The 25,114-nt window shown below is 41.0% G+C and overlaps 1 protein-coding gene across 1 annotated transcript in view; it reads right to left on the bottom strand.

Annotated features, from left to right (window-relative positions):
- AFF3 (ALF transcription elongation factor 3) overlaps window positions 1–25,114 on the bottom strand; it is a 535,863-nt gene that overhangs the window by 470,054 nt on the left and 40,695 nt on the right. The window lies entirely within an intron of this gene.

Consider the following 25,114-nt stretch of genomic DNA (forward strand, 5'->3'; position numbering starts at 1 on the left):
ATTACTCGGAGCACCATTTTCCTGTAGTCCATGATTCAGCACTCCACAGAAAGAGCTCCACCCCAGTGATCACAGCATCCCTTTGCTCCGAGAAAGAGTTCAATCTAGCTGGGATGCAACCATTTTACTAATTTGGCCAATACACATCAGTGAGTTGCAGAAGCTCTAAATGCTCCTGGAGACCTCCCTCTCACCAGTAAAGGAAAATAATATGTAACAGACCCCTTTTGTAGTCACTAACTGTAGGAGAAAATGTCCTAGTTTTCCATCCTTCTCAGTCACACCAGAGGACCACCAGGAACCCCTGAGGAGAGGAGGACATTGAGGCAGTACTTAAAGTCACTGTCAGTCTCACCAGATCTGACTCACCTATCTGGCAAGACTGGTGCCGAGCTGGGGTGTTGAAGCACCTGCCTCATTCCCCTGATACTTACAGGCCTGATTTTCCTTCAAGAGATTTGCTCATGGATAGTCTCAAGTGAAAGCAGTATTAGGAAACATGGTTTCAGGGCTTGGGATGTGTCATTTTACCAGGCTAGCTGGGAAGTCAGACTCAGTGATGATAGGACAAATCACACTGAGGGAGAGAGCTCCACCTGGATAAACCCTCAAAGGAGAACAAGAAGGGTAAAAGCCCCCGTCAGCTGGGGAATGTGCTCCGTGACAGGGTCAGACTGTGTTCCAACTGTAGTCTGTCTCTTACTGTGGCCAGTTTCTTCACTGTGTCTCCCCCACCCCACTTTATTAGGATTTGTAAACAGAAAAGTGGAGAGTTCTCAGTAAGAAGTAAAAAAATAAAGATGTGTAAGGGAAACAGTGTTCAACTACTCTTCACCCCTTCCCTCTACTACCATCCCATGCTATCCCACCATCTTTCTATGTGTCATCAATTTAACAGAATACAGCAAAAACCAAATCACATCATATTTTAGTCTACGAATTCTAAAAGAGAGAAACTTCAATCTCAACACAGACAGTCCCCAATCCTGAGGACAGCATCCTCTTGACCACCTTGAACTTCCAGCAAAGCAGTGCAAAAGAAATCTTAAAATGCTAAGGGTTAACCTGTACTATCCTATGCCACCTTCTAAACTGGAAAGAGGTAAGCTCCGTGGACTTTGGCATTTGGCAAATTTCTTCCGGCAAACTGAAATTTAGCATGGAACGGTGGTAAAAGCACAATGCTTGATAGCCTCACATCAGGGATGGCACCTGCTGGATGGATGGACAGCTCCCTCAGAAACACCATCAGTATCTTTTATCTTTACGGTGGCCATCATAATGCTGATATTCTATATGATTTGAGTATGTCTGAAAAGACAAAATAAGAAATTGATCCTGTGCTGTAAAACATTTTTCAGATAAAAGAGCAAAATACAGTTGAGCAAGGAAGAAAAACTGATATTAATAACAAAACAGTAAAATCTGTAGGAAAGGTTCTGTCAAGCGGCTATGAGTTTTTGTCTCAACAACTACCAAATTTTATTTCTGTGTTTCTTAAGAAGTCACCAACTTTCATGGGGGGTACCTGGCTGGCTCAGTTGGTAGGCCATGCAAATCTTGATCTTGGGGTTGTGAGTTTGAGCCTACATTGGAGAGAGAGTTTACTTAAAAAAAAAAAAAAGGCACCAACTTTCAGAATTTAAAAACATATATGAGTTAAATCTGAATGCATTAGGAGGGTCTCAGTGGTGGATCTTCTTAATGATGGTAAAAGGGACTGGGTTACCAACTGGGTAAGTCTCAGAGTCTTTATTTCTCTTAGTCCCTGGAGGTGAGAAATGGCCAAACTCAACACTACCTCTTGAGGCCAAGGGCTGCATCATCCCAGGGGATCAGCGTGGCACTCGGGATCACTTCAGCCCAGTCGGGTTCTTATCAGGGCTCCAGCCTCCTTCCTCACCACCTTGAAAGTTAAGCCAATCTGGGTCTCTGGGTCTTCCGCAACAAGGTCACACAAGGGCTAGGCCACACCTTTTATGAGGATAAAAGTCCTGTGCATGACTGATGGCTCTGCCAGGAAGATGTCAGCAAAGGCGTTCAGGAAGAGCTTCCTGAGCATATGGCATCCTCCAGTTCCTCAAAAGCAGCATGTGGGTGTAACCAGAAACGAAGAATCAGGTCTCATCTCAAAGGAATGGCTTTGACTACCCTTGAACTTCAGGGAGCAGAGTATTTTTGAAATATACCTCAGAAAATACCTCGCTTGTAAGTAAAAATTATATATTCAGGGTACTGTCAGTGCTTATCCAAAAGACAGTGTAAAGCTAAGCAAAATATTCTGTTAACAGTAAAAGGAGTATTATGATTTTAATTCTGGAGTGCTAAGTCAACTAATCTTCAATGTTTTGTGTTCAGATGACAGGCAGGCAGCCGAACCTAGAGTTTATGCTTGTCCAATTAATCAAATAACCTCCTTGGCACTTATCCTTGGAATTGGCATTAGAAAAGCACCCATGTGCCCCCAAATCATATAAATTCCATGGTTTCCTATTCATTAAATCCAGGTTGGCTTATGCTGATATGTCATATTTTGACATGTAGCCACAAGGGATATACAATCAAAATTAAGAGGAGACCCTAGCTAAAATTGGCATGCCCTACTCGAATGAACAATTTATGCCTACCCATGGATAAAAATGTATATATCTTATCCAAATGATGAATATTAAACTGTTAGAAACAGAGAGTTATAATTCACTTACTCATTTCTTTTTGTTTTCAACCACACAGACTGAGGGAGTTTTCACATCCTAGCAAGTGCATATGCTATTATTACAGGTAATTATATACCCACTATCAATACTACTATCATCATGGAATTTACCAAATAAACCTGCAGCATTAATAAAATCCTATTTTTCTCCTGCTTTCAACCCACACGTAGCTTCTGTCTGCCTTTGGACTAAATGTCCAACTCCTCAACTACTGCCCCCCAAGCTCCAGCTGTTGTCCACTCTCTGAGCCCAACTCATACCACCTGCACCCCATCCTGCAACCTCACCAGCCCCCAGCCCTGTCCCACCATCACTCATCACCATACCCACCCCCACCAGGCACGCTGGCCTTCTTTCTTTGCTCTTTGTCCCATGAATGAGCTAGAAAAAAGCCCCCATCCCTGCAGTTTCCTTTTTTTGAAAAGCTTTTCCCCAAGACCTCTTAGGTCAAATGTCACCTCATCAGTGGGGCTCCCTGGCCATCCTAATTACTGCTGTCCTCAAATTGCAAACACCCTCTACCATGTCCCTTGTCACCCATTTTATTTTCTCTATAGCACAAATATATTTTAATCTGAAAGCCCACTGAAACGTGAGTTCCAATAGGAAAGTTGTTTCTTTTTATTGCCGAGTCTGGAAGCTGCCTAGCATACAATAAGTCCACAATAATATTTGTTACCTAAATGAATGCTGGGCTAGGAGGAAGATAAAGCAAGTTACAGATGTGGCAATCCACATGCCTGAAACTATCTAATGACTGAGAAATAAATGGAAACATAGAAAAATATTTAGCAGTTGGACACTAAATTATGACTAATCAAAGTCAGCTGAAGGTATCCAACATGAATAAATTATTTAATAAAATAAAGAAGGGTCGCGGGGCTCCGTTGGTTAAACAACTGCCTTTGGCTCAGGTCACGGTCCCAGGATCCTGGAATCAAGCCCTGCATCAGGCCCCCTGATCAGCAAGGAGTCTGCTTGTCCCTCTCCCTTTGCCTCTCCCCCTGCTCATGTTCTCTCTCACACACTCTCAAATAAATAAGATAAACTCTTTAAAAAAATAAACAAAGAAGAAAGGGTCACATGGAAATGTAAGTGGCCTGGACTGGGAAGGCTTTCTGAAATTTAATAACAAAGAACTTGATGAAATTTCTAACATGATCTTATGGACTGAGTATTTTTATCTCTCCCAAATTCCTATGTTAAAGACCTAACCTCCAATTAGATGGTGTTTGTATGTGGGACCCTTGGAAAGTAATTAGGTTTAGAAGAGGTCATGAGAGTAAAGCCCCTATGATGGGATTAATGTCCTTATAAGAAGAGAAACAGACCAGACAACATCTCTTTCTCCACCTCCCCTCTCTCCCCACCTCTCCATGTAAGGACAGCCAGAAGGCAGCCTTCTTTCTGTAAGCCAAGAAGAGAGACCTCACCAAACATCAAACCTGCTGATACCTTGATCTTGGACTTCAGCGTTTAGAACCGTGAAAAATAAATGTCTGTTGTTGAAATCTCCCAGTCTATGGTACATTTGTTACAGTGGTCCAAGCTGACTAATACACAAAGTATCTGGTATGGCACCTACTGCCTGGAATATCATAGCTGTTCAATAAATATCACTGAATTTTGAAATACTCAAACTAAGAAAAACCTAAAATGTTATTATAGTTTTCTCAGTGAATATTTTTAAAGACCACTTCTCTATAATTCCTACTGATGTTCCTCTCCAGCATAAATACCAGATTTGTGGATATTAAAATTAGGCAGTAGAAGAACTATCCATGAATGTAGGTAAGATACAACTTGGAAGACTTTTTTTTTCAAGCCCTACAAATTTCAAAGAGCCTTTGCAAGTGCAAACAGACTTCAGCTTTTTCACATTTCTCATGCCCAGAAATTGGGACATTAAAATGCCAGGAATCCTTTCAATATCTAAAATATGTGATAAATGCAGAAGAAACTCTCAAATGACCAAGATAACTTTCTGTGGAGCTGCCAACAAGCCAGATAATTGTTTCAAAAGAATATCAGTTTGGCTTGGAACGAATCTGTGGCCTTCGCCCCAAACAGGAAGGGCAGGTGGAATGACATGGTATACAATGCATATCCCAGTCCCCTTAGCAAGCATCTTCTGACAGCAACACTGTGTTATTACCAGGCTTGGCATCACATGCCAAACACATGGCTCTGTTGTATCTGAGGATAGGAATTGGAGGGATTTGGTCTGGGGCCATGCAAAATGAATTCTGCACCATCACATGGGGAGCACGTTACATTGGAAAAGATGCAAAATAGCTTCATCACACTTGAGAGTTTTATTTTCAGAAAAGCTGAACATAGTTGAAGAAAAAAACCAGCCACATTCAAAAAAAGTTTCATGATGCAGGATACTAGAAAATACAACTTTGCTTTTTAACCACTATATACAACAAAAAGCAATTGTTTTTACCATTGCCATCTACCAAACTATCAACTGTGTGATCTTTTGCCTTAATTCTGAGCATTTAAAAGGACTTATTCATGTGCATTCATTTTTCACACATGCTTGTGAAACTAGAATGATGATTTGGCTTGAAATAATGCAGCCAAAGGGTTTTTGTAGTTGTTGCTGAGGTTTTTGTGTGTTTTTAAGAACACCTAGTCTTCATTCCCATATTTGCAGCTCCTAGTGGAGTTCATCTGAGTTTAAATTTGCTGCCAAAATTATTTTTTCCAGTATCTTTAACACTGGCCGGTCTCATGAGAGCTTGTGTGCCCTGGGCTTTTATAATTAGGCAGCTCGCACCTGAGCATTTCTGTCTCTGGTAATTAGATCTCATGGCAGCACTTGCCTTCCTGTCTGGCCACTGGGCCGGGACTGAACATATTTAGGAGCCGTGACTGTGGGGAGCACTGATGTCTTGCCCTTTCTCCCCGCCCTTCTCTGCCTCAGGATGGCCAGGTTCTCAATTACATGGTGAGTGCCTGGAGGGCAGGAACACATCCTCCATTTCTGCTCTCTCTGTGCACCTAGCAGAATCTCCTCTTGTGGAAGACAGCTGAAAAACATTAACTTCCCAGCAGTAATAATGTCTATATGTTCATAGACAGTTACATGTTTTGAGCGAAATAGGTCTTTCTGTATTTATTTGCCCCTGTCCTCTAAATATTGGGGATGGTACAAAGGAAAAAATTTCTAGATGGGAATACTGAATTTAATCAGAATCGCTCCCATTGCTCTGTTCCTTTAAATCTGTCTGTAGGAGTCAAAGAGTGCAATGAACCTCAAGATCCTTTTTCAAGATATTTTTCATCCTCAACATCCAGTGTAAGTTCACTTTCCTGGCCCAATGCCAACAGCTAAGGAGAGTTCCCTAAAAAATAAACAGAAATGCATACTATCTCATTTTTTTTTTCACTATGGGCTAGCCAACAATTCGCCGGTACACTGGCTAATAGAAGTTTGACATGGTATTCAATTTTGATTGATCTTTGAGATTTAGGTTGGGGCAGATTGTTGTGTTTAGATTCATTCTAAAATACCTATGGTTGTGCCAAAGAGGAAAAAAACAAACAAACTAGTATTGTTCATTCAGAGGCTCATTGACTCCTTCTATCCCACGGCTGTCTCACTATCCTGCAGGTCAGACATCAAGTAGTGAAGCAGACCTAAAGAGATGGGCTGGAACAAGGTAGGTGGAGGGTAACAAGTACAGGACAGGAATCTGCTTTGGGAGAAAGAGCCTCAGCCCAGGGACTCCTATGCACCTCCCCAGCCTAACCAGCCATCTTCACCAAATTTGGGGCCATAATCATCAGTCTGAAAGGAGAAAAAATGGAAGGGAAGGAATATGCCATGGCCATGGGGGAAAGGAGGGGGCAAGAATGGGAGGAGGGGGGAATCTGACTATTTTCTTTCATGAGGTGGCTAGTGGTAGCCAAAGAATATTGTGAAATCACCTCAGAAAAGCAAGCGATCGATGAGTTATGGAGCTGCTACTCTCCAGCAGCAGCAATCGTATTTTTACCAGCGTTCTTTTTCTGCCTTTAAGCAGCACAGAAAATGGCCAAGCAACTGCAGACAAATATACTTCTTAATAGGAAGAACAGCCACCATTATTGAGTGCTCACTGCATGTCAGCTATTCTGCTAAGAGCTGCCTTAAATCTTCCCTTTAAGGGTACCAATAAATATTTATTATTCTGACATATATATATATGTACGTATGTATACATATATATATACATACACATATATATTAGATAGATAGTCATAATTTCTAACCTACCTTACAATCCTGTTCTATTGGTTATTAATCAGGTTTCTCCAGAGGAATAGAACCAACAAGGGGTGTGTGTGCATGTGTGTGTGCTGTAAACAGATTTACTAAAAGGACTTGGCTCATGAAATTATAAAGGTTGACAAGTCCCAAGATCTGCAGGGTGAGCTGGCAAGCTGGAGATCCAGTAAAGCCAATGCTGTAGTTCCAGTCTCAGTCTGAGGACCTGAGGACCAGGAGAGCCGATGGTGTAAAACAATCACTGTTTTACTTTTTTTGCTCCTCCATGAGACTATAAGTTCCAGAACTTGTAGATACTGAGTCTTAAAATTCACCAAGTATTATTGAGTAGCTGCTATAGGCCAGGCTTAACAAGGACACAATGCAGACTCTGTCCTTACAAACCTTCCCATCCTCCATACCTGTAGGACAAACCCCAAAGCAACCTAAATAAAATCAACTGAAAATTTTAAAAAAAATTAAAAAACCTCAAAAAATAATCCAAAGCACATGTCCTTGACAATTTTTTAATTCAGTTACAGTAATTAAAATCTTGAGTTTTTAAAAAGTCAACTATAAAAAACAAAAACAAACAGACAAAAAAACAAGTCAACTATAAGATCTAAGCCAATGTAATGCAATAACACTTAATTCTTCATTCAATCATTAGTGTAGTGATGAAATTCTCTGTAAGGAGTAAAACATCATGTCCTTTGTGACAAATTAAGCTACAAAGCTGTTTCCTCTGTTCTCTGGTTTCTAGCTTATATTAACGAGTGCCATAAAAGAAAGCCTTTAAGATAATATTTATTTGCAGAAACAAACACTGATTCAAAGCACTTAGAAGCACATATGTGCATTGAGGGGAAACACTCAAGGGAATCCTAATATTTATCATGTCGTGTATATGATTACTGTAGTACCTGCATATCTCCATACTCAAGCCACTCTCAATATTTCATGTCTATCTCTATCCTCGACCAGAGCCATTCTGGTGGCACACCTGCATATTACCCACGGTTAATGACACCAGTAAATAATCACATTTTACCCTCTGTCAGAACTGTCTCAGATTATATAAACATGATATATTTTAAGAAGGAATGCATCTCTGTTGTTTACAATTTAACAAAGATAAAGCTATGACAAATATTATAAGCTATAAATAAAGACATCTACCATTGTACTGCACTTATTCATCTCCGGGTTGAACAAATGTTAATTATACAGAATTTGAAAATGAGACTTGTTAATGTCATTTTTAATTTAGCATGTTACAGTGTAAATGTTTTCCATTGTGTTAATTTACACCTGTTATCACAAGCTTCATTATTAGGTTTATAGTGGAGCAGCTCTCTGTGACTCCGAAATTTGCTTAAAATGGCAGAAACAATTACTAATTAGAAGGGCATGTTTACTTTAATTATATTTATTTCCTAGTCTAGTTTTATACGTAATGTACTATGAAAGTGTATGATTTAATTAGTGAAGCCCATTTATCACAAGCAATTTCTCAAATGAGTGCTGCTTAAAAAATACAACAGATTGGTTCAGAGTTTTGTAAATTCCTTAGATGATATTTCTACAGGGACAGAGAGAGTTACATGGAGATCTTTCACTCATGCGCACAGAATACTTTCCCACTTTTGTTCTAAATACTGCAACAAGAATTCAACCCTAAAATTTTTGATGCAAATTTTAAGATATGATGTACAAAATTGATAAATTTATAAACTCCCAATTTTATGATCTGCACTCAAAATGAACGCAGGCTTTTATTTGATAGTCACACAAATTTCTTTTAAACCTGCTTTTTAAATTATGGAAAAAACTTTTAATGTTTTTAATAAAAGGACATGCATTTTTTTCTCTCTAGAGTCATTTCTCTGGTACCCCAAGTACAATTGACTTTTTCTTTCCCAAAATTGGGGTATGGTAACCACCAATTCAATAACTGATTTAGGCACAGACCATCAGTAGATGTTAAAACTCCTGGGAAAGACTGTTGGAGAATGGGATAGTCACCTGGTCTCAATAGCACCCCACAAGCTACTTAATTGCAGGAGAAATAAAGTGTCTTTACAGGTGAGAAATCTGATGAACAGCACTTTAACCACATGACCAAAGCCAACACCACCATCAGTGGGACAGACGGACTTTCTGTGCTTCCTGAGGCATCGCCACAGGAAGGTAACCCTCCTGAGGTAGCACTCTTGAATCCTATAAGAAGAAACAATTGAACAGATACTGATGTCGCAAAAGACTTTGAAAAAACTTAGAGACGAAAAAACTTAAGGACCAGTTAAAAGAGACCAAGGCAGGGCACCTGGGTGGCTCCGTAAGTTAAGCAGCCAGCTCTTTTTTTTTTTTTTTTTAAGATTTTATTCATTTATTTGACAGAGAGAGATCACAAGTAGGCAGAGCAGCAGGCAGAGAGAGAGAGGAGGAAGCAGGCTCCCTGCTGAGCAGAGAGCTCGATGCAGGACTCTATCCCAGGACCCTGAGATCATGACCTGAGCTGAAGGCAGCGGCTTAAGCCACTGAGCCACCCAGGTGCCTCAAGCAGCCAGCTCTTAATTTCTGTCCAGGTCATAATCTCAGGGTCATGACATAGAACCGTGAATAGGGCTCCACACTGGGCATGGAGTCTGCTTAAGACTGTCTCTCCATCTCCCTCTGCCCCTCCCCACCCCTCATGGGGAGTACATGCACTCACAATAAATGAATGAATGAATGAATGAATGAGATAAGGAAATGTGACAACTAAATACAATATGTGATCCTTGACTAGATCTTGGATTGTTTTTTTAAAAAATAGCTATAAGGAAAATAACTGATAAAACTGGGAAGCTTAGGGGCACCTGGGTGGCTCAGTGGGCTAAAGCCTCTGCCTTCAGCTCAAGTCATGATCTCAGGGTCCTGGGATCGAGCCCCACATCGGGCTCTCTGCTCAGCAGGGAGCCTGCTTCCCCTCTCTCTGTCTCTGCCTGCCTCTCTGCCCACTTGTGATTTATCAAATAAATAAAAATCTTAAAAAACAACAACAAAACTGAGAAGCTTAAATATGAACTTATGCTAGATGATATTATTATGTTAAAGTTAAATTTTCCTGGGGTTTTAATGGTAATAGATTCTGTAACAGAAAATTTAATTCTTTTTTTTTGACAGAGATCACAAGTAGGCAGAGAGGCAGGCAGAGAGAGAGGGAGGGAAGCAGGATCCCTGCTCAGCAGAGAGCCCGATGCGGGGCTCGATCCCAGGACCCCGAGATCATGACCCAAGTCGAAGGCAGAGGCCCAACCCACTGAGCCACCCAGGTGTCCCAGAAAACCTAATTCTTAAGAGATACACCTGAAGTCAGTAGGGATGAACTGTCATGGTCTGCATTCTTTAGAATTTTCCCAGAACAAAGTGGGAGCAATGCAGCAAGTGTAGCAAAACGACTGATACACAGGGGTGTGAGGCAGGGTGTGGGTAAAAAGTCCATCATGCTCATTACACTCTTGTTTCAACTTTTCTATAAGCTTGATATCAAAAATTAGTAAAATATGAGAGCTCCAATAGGCAGAATGGGAGGCCCAGCTAGGAAAACTCTCTATACAACTTCTTAGAGACAGAGTTGCAAGAAACATTATTGCACTACTCCGAATTTAAACTTTTTAGCATGAATATTAAATCCATTAAAATGGCAGAGTTACACTTAAAAATGGCTTCACAGTTGTGTCTCAATGTATTGATTCAAACGTTCCCATGAAGCACATTCCAGTCACCTTATGTTTTTAGGCCCCAGAAAGAATCCATGCTATGTGGAGCAGCCGAGATATTTCTCACTAAAGACATGTATTCCACCAGCCCAGGTGAGAAGTCTAGTACTTAGTTTTATCAGAAAAGAAGTATCTTTAGAGTCTGTGTTCTTTAATTTTAAGACAGTTACTCTAAGTTCCCTAACACAGTTTCTGCATTTATAGAAACACCCTTTCTTAAAGGAAAGCAAACATCTCAATAAAGGAAAGCAAACAGGGCTTGCTTGGCCAAGAGAACTCCCCCAGAACCCTAGAAGTCAGATCACTCCCTGCTCATCCCCAGTAAGTCCCGGCTTCTATTCCCATGGCTCCTATCAATGCACATGCGCTGGACACCCACTCATTCCCTCACAGCAGGTGACACTGAGGATCTCTGCTGGGGACATGCCTGCTGCAATGATTCATGTGGATTAACAGCCAATAAGGTGACACAGTCCCACTGAAGGAGGAGGGGCCCTGTCCTCAGTCCTCCCCTATTCAGGCAGAGGAACTATATACAGTACATTCTCTGCTACTGTTTTAGCCTGCCGCAAAGCTTTCCAATAATCGATGGCATTTTTAGGAAGGCTAGGGAAGTTATCTTTTAATTAAATGTCTGATTTCTCTCCATTGGCAGGGCCTTTTTCTTCCAACTCAGTCATTCTGGCAGTCTTCATTAAATATGGTTATCCTGCTGGGTAGGATAGATAACAAGCTGCTTTGCTAAGTGTCAACCCACTCCTAGCCCAGCCCTGGATTTTAACCTGTGAGGTAGACCAGGCCTACCTAAAGAAGCAAAACGACGGGGAAAAGCCAAGCTGAGCCAATGTAATGGCTCTCAGGAAGGTACAGAGGGCTGATGGTAAAAAACAAGTTAAGACCAGGGAGCCAATCCATGCAGAAATCGGCAGCTCAGCAACTTTTAACAACAGTCTTCAAACGCACTGCACTTACAGGTTCTAAAACTGCAAACACAACTTCTGGCTCCAGAAAAGGAAAGTATTGGGTTGAGGCAAAGCTCAGTAGGAGAAACAAGAGAGGCTAATAGTGACCCAACTCCCCTTTACCAAGCTGTAAAGTTAAAAGGAAAAAGGTAAAAAATGAAGATGGCTTACGTTTCTAATCTACCATTTACAGAGAGAGTTGAAAATAAAACCCAGGCAGCTTTACGGGCATAGATTGTGTGTGTGTGTCCGTACCTCCCAGTTTATAGCTGTACAACAGACACTGTGTGTTTCAAGATGGGAAACCTGGATAAGGAGAGGTTGCTGAAGCAAGGTAAGTTTCAGCAAAATGTAACCTTCGCCTAGAAACCAGGTAACTGGAGTAATTAGATTACAATCTTTCCAACACTGTGGGAGAGATTTGATCAATTAGAGCCAAGATCAGTTACATAATTTGGTTTACCTAAGTAATGGATCCTTAAAGGCAATCAATACTTCTCCAGGCTGTGAGTCCTCAAGACCTAAGATGCATTCAGCAAACACAAATGGATTTTCAAAGGACCTTAGGATGTTCAATCACAGACTGGGGAAGAAAACTGGAGAGGGAGGGGAGAAGGAAGAAAACCCAGTTTTAAGCTTGCTATATGGAGTCTTCTTTTCCTTCCCTCCTTTGTGTGCTATGTTCACATTTGTCTTATAGTTCATATAACTTAAATTTGTTTTACCATAAAGCTTTAATCCAGGGATAAGGAGCCATGCCATTCAGTTTCTATTTAAGATTTCAATGTTGAGTCTAATTTGATAGGGGAAAGAATCAGATTTCTATTTACAGTTTAAGAAATCGACAAAACTTAAATTGTGAAGTTTTTAGAAGATTTTATTTATTTATTTGAGAGAGCACAAATGAGGGCAAGTGAGGGTGTGGGGGCCAGAGGGAGAGGGAGAAGCAGACTCTCTGCCAGGCAGGCAGCCCCATGTGGGGCTCAACTGCAGGACTCTGAGATCATGACCTGAGCCAAACCTTAACTGAGTGGGCCACCTAGGCACCCCTAAATTTTGAAGTTTTAAAGTAAAATGCCAGAAGCAACTCCAGATCTCTCTTCCACCCCATGCACATATTATCTGTCCTCCAGGAATGAATTTGGAGGAGGGGAAAGGGGATGCCATACTCAATTTGGGGACTACCTAGAGCTGCCTTTTAAGACTATTCTCGCTGAGAATGGATCCAGAAGAGTCCCATGCTAACAATCAAAATTTCCGACTGCCTACTCAAGTGCAAGAGCTGGGTTTAGGACCGTCCTTCAGCGTAGTGGGCTGACTTACCAATTCGTATGGTTGAAAGTCTGAAGATAATGCATTTGTTCCTCTAGACAGAACACTCTCCAAAACATTCTAAGTCCACCCACTATCAACCTAAATTAGGTTTCCTGGACTGCAGGACAGGAGCAGCAGCACCTGTTAGCATTTTCTCCAGCAGCCCTCTTAAGTATCTTCTTGGGCATAGGCACCTGCAACATGCAAGCCTCTTACCAGTGATTTGTTTAACATACTTGCAATAATTAGAAAGTTAAGCAACTAATTCCTGACTTCCCCAAGAGTAGGGCTTCTATTAAAGGGTGTGGGGAAATGTGACAAGAGGGGAAGTGGAAGGGGGGAAATTTATACTAAGAGGCTTTTTTGCATAGCTTTTAAGTCTCTGTAGCAATGATGAAGAGAAGCCGAGGTAATCTAAAACAACAGGTAATCAGAAAGTCATTTATATTTGCTTTTATCATCAATTATCTTCCTCTTGGCAGCAGTTGAAAAATTATGTTTTACTCAAAAGTCAGCCTGTTGACTTTATTTATACAACACCTGAACTGTGTTGGGTGTCAGCAGGTTAGCCACCGTGGAATTTCAAATTTTGCTGTTTGACAGTAACTGGGAGCTGACTTGGAAAGCAATCTTCTGAATAACTGCATTATTATCGTTCCCTAAAATCAGATGGGCTCAGCGCCAGCAGCATGGAAACATGCAGGGGCATTACATTAGAAGCTTGAATCTAGGCTGTCAGTTCCAATGACCTTCTTCAAAAATGAAGAAAAATGCACCTAGAGCTCAGTCTTCTTGTCTGTGGGGTGGCGATGACAATGGGCACTTGAAGAGCGGTTTTTTTTTTTTTTTTAAAGATTTTATTTATTTATTTGACAGATAGAGATCACAAGTAGGCAGAGAGGCAGGCAGAGAGAGGAGGAAGCAGGCTCCCTACCAAGCAGAGAGCCCAATGCGGGGCTCGATCCCAGAACCCTGAGATCATGACCTGAGCCAAAGGCAGAGGCTTTAACCCACCGAGCCACCCAGGTGCCCCGAAGAGCGGTTTCTGAACTAGGAAAAATAATGTATGTGTAGTACCTAGAAGGGTATTTGATGCCAGGTAGGTGCCTAGCCTATTCTGACAGCTGTCAGGAGCAGTATCCTAGAGGAAGAGCTCCCCTCTGAATGTCCTGCATCTTTTTGGCCAATCCCTGCTAATTCATCACAACGAGGTCAGATGCAGAGCTGCCCCTATAACCCCACCCCTGCTGATGGACTGCCCCTCGTCTAATTATGCATGCCAGCATGAAATCCTATCTAGAGATTCCCTTTCCTCCTCCACTTCAGAGTATTAAAGGATTAGTAGCCTTTGGGGCTCCCTGAGAGGCCAGAAGGGGGGTTATGGATAAAATCCAAGTAAATAAGCCTGTGGCTGTCACCTGGGTGGATAAGGACCACCTCTGTATCTAGCTGACAGGTGTGCTCCTCAGAATGCACACTACTGTCCAATGGCTGCAGTGCTTTGTCCTGGTTAAGGTTTCTCGCCCTTAGGCAGTTCTTCTTCATTTCTTTTAACAGGGTCAGTTTAACCCTGAGAACTAAGAGAGGACCCTTGGAGGTCACTGACACACCATCTATATCTACTAAACAGTCTGGCCAGAAAAGCAGAGGCCGGTGGATTGAGGAGACCCAAATTCTAGAGCTGCTCTGGTCCCCAGAGTACCTTGGGCAAGTCACATCCTTTGCGACTGCTTTCTTTTCCACGAAGACATTGAGTAGATGGTCACTGTGATAGCAGCTAATCTGATGTGTCAGTCTGACCAGGCTACAGGTGCCTGGCCATTTGGTCAAACACTATTTAGAGTGTGTCTGTGAAGGTGTTTCTAGATTGCATTAACACTGGAATTAGGAGTCTAATGAAAGCAGTTTGCTCTCCCCAATGTGGGTGAACCTCATCCAATCCAATGAAGGCCTGAATAAAACAAAAAGGCAGATTTCCTCTGAGGAAGAGGGAATTCTTTCTGCCCAACTACCTTCAAAGTGGGACGAGGGCTTCTTCCTGCCTTCAGATTTGAACTGAAACATCACCTCCCTCAATTTTGAGCCTGCAAGCCTTTTTTTTTTTTTTAATTTTAAAGATTTTTTTTATTTATTTATTTGACAGACAGAGATCACAAGTAGGCAGAGAGGCAGGCAGAGAGAGAGAGGAGGAAGCAGGCTCCCCACGGAGCAGAGAACCTCGAAGCGGGGCTCCATCCCAGGACCATGGGATCATGACCTGAGCCAAAGGCAGAGGCTTTTTAACCCACTGAGCCACCCAGGCACCCCGAGCATGCAAGCCTTTTGACTGAAACTAACACCATCAGCTCTCCTGGCTCACAAGCCTTAAGGACTCAGACTAGAACTTACATCATTGGTTCTTCTGGGTCTCCAGTTTGCTGACAGACCCTGCAGACCTTGGAACTTCCTTGCTTCCATAATCACATGAGCGATAAATCTCTTTATAAATATATGAATATATGGACATGCACACATACATCCTATTGAGTCTGTTTCTCTGGAGAACCCTAATATAATCACCAAGAACATTTTCAATTCTAACCCATGCCAACTGGTCATACAATCTTCCCTTGAATACCTCCCAAAGAGGAGGAGACCTCCTTGTCTCCTGTGGCAGCTCATCCCACCCCTGGGATGAATCCAAAGCTGAATCAGCCATATACTCAGCCATAAGGAGCTTACTTCTAACAGATGTGATCAGACCTGAACAGCATATAGTATCTTTGCTTTTCATTATAATTAGGTTAATGTAGGCTGAGACCACCTTGGTTGTTATAGTTGACTTTGTTTCATTTTGGTTTTCCTGGTTATATCATAATGTTGGCAGTTAACCCTTAGCTTATTTTCACATGAATTACAATGAGGTTAAATCATCACCTAATACTTACACAGGGACATTTAGTATATAAATGCAGCACGTTGCATTTAATACTATAACCAACATCATTTTCTTTCTTTTTTTTTTTTTTTTTTTTTAATTTATTTGACAGATAGAGATCACAAGTAGGCAGAGAGGCAGGCAGAGAGAGGAGGAAGCAGGCTCCCTGCAGAGCAGAAAGCCCGACGCGGGGCTCGATCCCAGGACCCTGGGGTAATGACCTGAGCTGAAGGCAGAAGCTTAACCCACTGAGCCACCCAGGCGCCCCCCAACATCATTTTCTTACCCTAGGGGCAGAAAGTTCATAATTCTTATCCCATCATCTAGAGAACTATCTCTTCCTCTCCCTTCTCTGTCATTCAGAGACTAATTATATATCATTAGCTCTAACAAGAAACATGACACGGCTCCTGATCCCCTACAGCACTCCCCATTAGTATACCCTGTCTCTGGGTCAAAGGTCTCCAGCCCTGACTGACTACACATTAGAATCACCTGGAAATGTTAAAAAAACAAACAAACAACAACAACAACAAAAGACAGTCCTAGCCTCAGAGATTCTTTTTCAGCTGGGGGAGGTGAGGAACACAAGCTAGGACGTTAATAAGAACCTAGGTGATTCTAATATGCAGCTGGTCTGAAATCCAGTGTTCTTTCCAGGCCAGGGTTCAGCAAACTTATTCTGTAAAGAGCCAGATAGCAAATATTTTAGGCTATGCAGGCCATATAGTCTCTGTCACAACTGCTCAATTGCTCCCTTTAGCAGAAAAACAGCCATAGAAATGAATGGCTTGATGGTGTTCCAATAAAACTTTATTTACAAAAACAAGCAGTGAGCCATACTGGCCCATAGGCCATATTTGTCAGCTCATCCATTCACAAGTTTTAAAATGGCTGTTGCTCTTTCTGCAGCAAAAAAAGAAATTCATCAAACTACATTATCACCTACCTCACATTTCTCCATCTTGCCATGTCACAAAAGAGTCTCAAATGTCTTGTTAAAATCAATATTCACTATCTGGCAACCTCTTCCTGTGTCACACTACTGATCCCATCCAAACAGGAACAAACTTGTTCTTAAGAGAATCCTTTGTGTCTCCCAGTAATCACTGCTGCCTTTTTATACGTTCACAAACATCTGTTTAATATTGCTTCTAGAATTTCATCAGACACTGACTTAAGCTCACCCATCTGTAGTCTCTAAACTACGCTTTTCCCCCTTGAAAACTGATACATGTTCACTGAAATCTTCTGGCATTCTATTTGCCTTGATTCACAAAATATTATCTAAAGTGGTTCCACAATCACATCTGCAAGTTCTTTCAGTGCCCAGGAGACCTAAATGCATTTTTAGCAGCTCTCATTATCTCTTCTATCTTGGTTTTAATTTCTTGTAACCATCTTCATTCTACCCATACCAATTTCAAAATCATTTTTCCTGATAAATATGGCAACATCAAAGCAGGAGTCAAGCAGTTCGGCTTTTTCCATGTCATCTGTTTATACCATACCATCATCTGTTGTAAATAAAGCTATGTCTTTTTTATTCTTTTTCATATGGCTTGTTTTGAAATCCCTACACACAGGTGACCACATTCCTGGGACAGTCTGGTATATATCTGTTGCCTTCAGGTAAATGTTAATAGAGCCCTTTCTACTCGGAAAAGTATCCAGTTTGAACAGCTGGCTCCATAGCAAAAGCTGAGGAAATGGAGGTAGACCGCATTTCACAGGCTTGATGAGTTTTCGGGTCTCTCTCGCGCACTCAATCAAAAGAGAAAAACATCTCTGTTGTCTCTAGCCTCTGTTCTAGATTCTAGAAATGAATCTAGGATTCATTTCCTGAATCTGCCATTTACTAGCTGTGTGATCTCAGAATGAGTTCTTTACTCTCTTTAACTACTGACTAGATTCTGTGGAACCTTTTATTATACAACCTAATAACATGATCAAAGCACTTAGCACTGTATGCATATCATGGAGCAGATTCCCAGTAAATGTTATCTATTATTACTAGAAGCATCATTGCTAATGTTATTAATTTCCTCAACCCCCTCCACAGGGTCACAGTATGTAACCCTCTACTGTGGGTTTGTCCTTCCTTTTCCATAGTCACATTCTTTCTTCTCACCAATCTCTTTCTATCCATTTAAAGTCTACCTCCCCACAGTCTTGTAAAGTCTCTCCAATCCTGGTGAAGAAATCTTTGTCTCCACTAGAGACAAAGAAAGCTACAACATGCAGAGAAGTTTCTCCTCTGGCAAAGAAGCAACCTGTATCTATAACCTACATAATTTGAGAGCTACTATAGCAGGAATGCACACACATATTCCATGAATCCCTCAGCATCTTTATTTCCTGGAACCAGATAATATACTCTCTTTCATCGTTTCCTTGGGAACACCCCCTGAAAACTTGGGAGATTTCAACTTTCAAAGAGCCAGAGTAAATCACTCTAGCTGGATAGTATGACTATACTAATCTTCTGAGAATAAAGACTGACCTAAGCCATATTCAGATAAGGGCATTAGAAAAAGGGCTAGACAGGGACGCCTGGGTGGCTCAGTTGGTTAAGCCGCTGCCTTCGGCTCAGGTCATGATCCCAGGATCCTGGGATCGAGTCCCGCATCGGGCTCCTTGCTCAGCAGGGAGCCTGCTTCTCTCGCTTCCTCTGCCTGCCTCTCTGCCTGCTTGTGTGTACTCTCTGTCTCTGGCAAATAAATAAAAAATCTTTTTTTTTTTTTTTAAGATTTTATTTATTTATCAGAGAGAGAGAGCACAGGCAGACAGAATGGCAGGCAGAGGCAGAGGGAGAAGCAGGCTCCCCGCTGAGCAAGGAGCCCGATGTGGGACTCGATCCCAGGACGCTGGGATCATGACCTGAGCCGAAGGCAGCTGCTTAACCAACTGAGCCACCCAGGTGTCCCTAAATAAAAAATCTTTAAAAAAAAAGAAAGAAAGAAAGAAAAAGGGCTAGACAGAAAACAGTGATTGCTGGGGTTTCAGTGTCAACTACAAAATTTGCACCATTTATTGAGTGACTACTACATGCCAAGACATGATAACCTAGGCATTTTATAAATGTTATCACACCTATTCCTCTCAGGAACTCTGCAGGAAAATGAGGCTCAGAGGACTCACACACCCAAGGTGCCTAATTAATAAATGGCAGGAATAGCATTCACCTCAGGTCCTTTGCACGCAAAATCAGATATACCAGGCCTTTTTTTATGAAGACAATTCAAACTTGTTTTTAGACACAGTTGAAAAAATAGAAAGCCTCCATGAAAAACACAAAACTAGTAAGACTTTTATGTATTTTAGAGAAATAAATAAACCTTGTTAATTAAATGGATAGCTGACTTTAATCAATAATTTTGGTGATGAAAGTCAGGTATCCCAAGGGTGCTTTTTAACATAAGACTTATATAATACACACAAGGCCAGTACTTTGAAACAGATAACTACAATGAAGTAAAATTCCAGGAGACTCAAGAAAGGTATCACTTTGATTCATCCTGTGTACCAAAGAGAAAGTGGGTAAACATCATGAAATGGCCCAGGGTTGGTCTTAAATTTAGAAGATGGGTTTCTGTTATGAATTGAATGTTCAAATGTGGACATCCTAGTCCCCAGTATTACAGTATTTGGAGACAGAGTCTTTGAGAAGTAATAAAGTTTAGATGAGGTCATGTGGTAGGATTGCCCCCCCTCTATGATGAGATTAATGCACCTATAAGAAGTGGAAGAATCCATAACCCCTCTCTCCATCATGTGAGGATACAGCAAGAAGACGTGTCCACAAACTAGAAAGAGAAGCCTCCTCAGAAATGGAATCAGCTGCCTGTCACCTTATCTCAGACTTCCCAGATCTCAGAACTGTGAGGCCCAGATGTCTGTTGTTTAAACTACCCAGGCTATGGATACTTTTGTTACAGGAGCCTGAACTAAGATAAGCTCCTATCCTTGTCAATATACTTGCTACATGTTTGACTTTGTATAAGACATGTGGTGTTCCTGGGCCCTCCGGATTTAAATTTCTCTCTAAAAAAATATATGTCCTCTTTCAATAAATAATGTTAGGACAACTAGAGATCAAAATACAAAAGAATGAAGTTGGACCCTGTGTAATGGAGACCCAAGACCACCACTATGTTCAGATATTTGCTAAAAGGACAGTGACTCAGTGTATAGTCACACTCATTACTAAGATTTGTTACAGCTACATAGTAAAGATACAAAGCTAGATCATAAGAGGAAAAGACACAAGGGAGTCTGAAGGAACCCATGTGCAGACTTTCTATGCTCTCTCCCTCTCATGAGGGGTCACACAGAGCACACTTTTCTCCCAGCAATAAAAAGGTAGCAACATGTGTACAATGCTTCTACCCAAGAAAGCCCATTAGAGACCAGGCACCCAAGATTTTTAAGGAAAGCTGATCTCAGAGGCACCTTCTTCCTAGCCCACACCAAAATTACAGACCCTCTGGGTAAAAAAAAAAAGCAAGAGATTCCTTCCTCATATCATACACAAAAATTAATGTGAAAGAGATCACAGACCTAAGTGTAAGATCTAAAACTATAAAAATCTTAGAAAATACAGTAGTAAACCTTCATGAACTTTCTTAGATATGACACCAAAGTACAAGTAACAACAACAAAAAATAGAGTGGATTTCATCAACATCAGAATCTTTTGTGTTTCAAAGACTATCATCAAAAAAAAAAAAAAAAAAGAGAGAGACACACAGAATGGTAGAAAATATTTGCAAATCACATTTCTGATAAGGGAGTTAGATCTCGAGTATACAAAGAACTCATACAACTCAATAATAAAAAGAAAATAACTTCTTTAAAAATGAGGAAAGAATATGAATAGACATTTCTCTTAAGGAGATACACAAATGGTCAATAAGCACATGAAAAGGCGTCATCATACTTAGTCTTTAGGGAAATGCCAATCAAAATTACAATGAGATACCACTGCACAAGCATTACGATGTCTATAATCAAAAAGATAATAAGTATTGACAAAAATGTAAAAAATTAGAACCCTAAGGAGCTACTAGTGAAAATATAAAATGATGCAGCTCTTTTGGAAAACAGTCTGGTGGTTCCTCAAACATCTAAACATATAGTTGCAACATACTAACCAACAATTCTACTCCTAGGCATATGCCCAAGAAAACTGAAAATACTCATCCACACAACAACCTGTATACAAATATTCAAAGCAGCATTACTGTAGTATCCAAAAAGTATAAAAAACTCAAATGTTCATCAGTTGATGAACAAATACATAAAACATGGTATAGAACATTGGTATATTCAATGAAATACAATTCAGCAATAAAAAGTAACAAAGTATTGATATGTGTTACAATATGGATAAAACCTAAAAATGTTATGCTAAGCAAAATAAGCCAGATACAAAGGCCACATATTATAGGATTCTACTTACATGAAAGGTCCAAAACAGGAACATCTACAGAGATAGGAAGTAGATCAGTGGTTTTCTAGAGTTGGAAGTTGATGGGGAGACGGGACAATGGTTAAAGGATATAGGATTTCTTTGGGGATCATGAAGGTGTCACAAAATTGAGTGTGTAAAGGGTCACACAACCCTGTGAATACAATGAAACCACTGAAACATATATTCTATATGGATGAGTTGTACCAGTATGTGAATTATATTTCAATACAGCTATTTTTTAAAGAAAATTTTATGTCTTCATTTCTTCTAATCCAACTCAAGTTAACAGAAGGGCAATGAGAAAAACAGGGCTAATTCTGATCCAGAGGCCACATCAATGCTCCCATCTGGTTAAAGAGTCAGCCAAGAAGCCAGATGTCAGGACGAGAAGATGACCCCAGATCTGGCACTGATGCCTTGCAAAGTACCTTTGAAAGAGGACAATGAAAGCTTATCTGGCATGAAACACAGCAGTGTCCACAGAATAAGCTTTATGATCCCAGCCATATGATGGGTTTCCTCAAAATTATAAATAAATTAAGTTCTCCAAAACCACAAACACAAAATGCCTATGACCAGATGTATTAATCTGATCCATTCATTAACATTTAGAGAGTACCCCAAGGATCCAAGACACACAAGGGATGATGTTATTACCAAACACTGTGCGAAACACACCCTCTATTCCTGTTCAGCTCAACACCGGCCTCTGAGAACAGACGTTTTCACATTAACCTGCCTGGATTCTATCTGGTTATCCACTAACTTGTCTCAGAGTCCTCTGAATAGGTAGTAGAGATGTCGGAGGAATAGAGTGAAAGTCCTGGCACTACAGTGGGGATGTGGATTATGCCAGGGAGCTCGATGTGTGTTATCTCATGTGTCCTCAACCACTCAGTGTGGGATAATAATATTGTAGGTGAGAATACTGAGGCACGGAAATGCTAACTCGCCGAAGGTCACTCAGCTAAGAGGAATAAAATTGCACTTCAAAGCCTGTCAGTCTGGCTTCAGTAATGCCCTTCATCACCACGCTAACTGCTGTCAGCTCACCTATGCTATGTGCTTTTCCACCAGAATTTCTTATCTCTTCCAGACAACAGTCGAATGTTCTTCTGAATAATATATATAGTATTTCTCAGCATTATTAGGAAAAGTGTTTAAATACCTATTTTTATTTAATGATATCTATTTAAAATTTTAATTTGAGTAACGTTTTTACTTTACAATACTTTTGGGTGTGCAGAAAAGTTGCCAAGACAGCGAGAAGAATCCCTGTATACTTCATCCTTCAGTTTACCCTACTGTTAACATCTCCCGTCACTCTGTGCATCTTCCATAACTAAAAAACCAACAATAACCCACTTTTATTAACTAAATGCCACCACATTTTTTTCCTAATGTCCTTTTTCTGTTCCCAAATTCCATCACATTATAGTTTGTGGCCATGGCTCCTTTGCCTCCTCTCACCTGCGACTGTTTCTCAGCCTTTTCTTATTTTTGATGATCTTGACAGTTTGAAGAGTGCTAGTCAGGCACTGTGTAGAATGTCTCTCGCTTTGGGTGTTACTGGTGTTTTCTCTTGTTGTTAGAACAAGATTATAGGTTTTTAGAAGACTAAAGGAGGTGAAGTGTCATTGTCATCATATCTTATCAAGGTTACCTACTATCTCCATGACTTACCCTGCTAATACCCACCTGGATCACCTGGCTGAGGAAGCATTTGTCACTCCACACAAAATGCAGCCCATACTTTAGGGATGGGGAGTTAGGTTCCATCTCCTAGGGAGGCAGCGGGATTATATAACCATAATCTTAGTTTCAAAGGAGTTAATCTGGCATGACATTTTAAAAAAATGAAACATGCCAAATGATCGAGTACTGCCCCACGCTGTTTGTAGTGACCCTGTCATGGTTCTGAGGGCTCACTGCTTGTCCAGCTTCTCATGTCTCAGAGTCACTGGAGTAAAATACACTTTCTGCAATGTAATAAAAAAGTGAACCAACCAACTTGCAGAGAAAGTAGAAAATACATTCCATTCTAGAAGATGTTTAATAGACAATAGGAGGGCAGAAGAAGGAAAAAAATAACCTGTGATAGAGGAGATGAAACATGCTGTACATATTTGTATGGACAAATATTAAACCGGAAGTTTCAAATGAGCCTATCAAGCCATATAGATATAAACGTCGAAAGTGAGGTATCAGGTGTTTTTTTTTTTAAGATTTTATTTATTTATTTGACAGAGAGAGATCACAAGTAGACAGGCAGGCAGAGAGAGAGAGAGGGAAGCAGGCTCCCTGCTGAGCAGAGAGCCCGATTCGGGCCTCGATCCCAGGACCCTGAGATCATGACCTGAGCCGAAGTCAGGGGCTTTAACCCACTGAGCCACCCAGGCGCCCAGGTATCAGGTTTTTTAAAGGAACTTTTCAAAGTTAATGTATCCAATGATTTCATGATTTTACATAAGCTCTGCCCACTCAGAGTAGGAAAAAAAAAAGGAAGCCAGCAGAGAATTTTATATTTCTTTGAGAACAAAAAGCTGTGTTATGATTATGACCCACCACTACCAATAGAGTAAGGGCTAGCAGGGTGGGGCTGAGTGCCTGCTCTCACTTCAGTGAAAAGAAAGAGTCAAGAAAGCAGAAAGTAGAAAGAAAAGAAGGTAGAAAAGAAGAGCATTTGAGATGATTTCCCTAGAATCTGGGAGGCCTACTGGACTGGCAGCTGACACACAGCTAGAGGACCCCAGGCTAGCAAAAAATTGCAAAGAGAAGTGCCCGCATCCCATTATCAGCCTAAAGTGGGACAAAGGTGACTCAATCTGGGGAACCAGAAATAGAATTTATGGTGGGAATGCTGGCCAGAGGTCATCCTGCCCAACAGACTTCCTTCCAGGAGATAAGGTTATCCCAACAGGGTCTGGGGAGAACAGACTTCTATAAAGTCAGAAGCTTGGATGCAACTGAAGGAGAATCCTGCCCTAGCAAGGGTGCTATGGTATGATGGGCCCAGGAGAGGAACCAAAACAGTGTCCATGGGAAAGGTGCTTTAAAAGCAGCTAACGCTTCCAGAAGTATGGCAGACCAACTACTCTGGGGCCTACCGGTCAAACAATCATATTCTAGATAAAAATGCAATCACTATTGTTTTTTTATGTTCAGAGGAAGCAAGCAAAATCACCAACAGGCACAAAGGAAAAAACAATCAAACAAAACCCCCAGGCAATGAGCACAAGAAAGGAAAGGGTCCTATAAGGGACAATGTTGTTTCAAACTGGCATTAGGGAAGGCCTGATGCATGTGGTTGGGCTGGAGCCATCAAGAAAAGCTTGGGGACACCTGGAAGGTGGTGAAATTGTCACAGGACAGCAGTACCCCAGGGCTACTTGCAGAAGCAAATGCAAATACTCTCCCAGAAAAGCTTCCTTGGTTTAAGTCCCAAGGCTTCATCTACAGATTAAGATCAATCAAATCAAATATGAACTAGCAGTCAAGGCTTACTAAGTACACACGGAAACAAAATGCCATGCATGAGAGTCAGAAGAGATAGCGAACAACAGATTTAGACGGCCATGGACTTCAGAAGTTTCAATTACCAGAGACAGCCTATAAAATAATTATATATGAAATATTAAAGATGCAAAAAGATAGAATCATAAAAATAAACATGCAATAAGTGACTTTCAAAAATGACCAGGCAGTTTCAG

Source organism: Mustela nigripes, chromosome 7, assembly GCF_022355385.1.
Source record: "Mustela nigripes isolate SB6536 chromosome 7, MUSNIG.SB6536, whole genome shotgun sequence".
NCBI classification, from domain to species: domain Eukaryota; kingdom Metazoa; phylum Chordata; class Mammalia; order Carnivora; family Mustelidae; genus Mustela; species Mustela nigripes.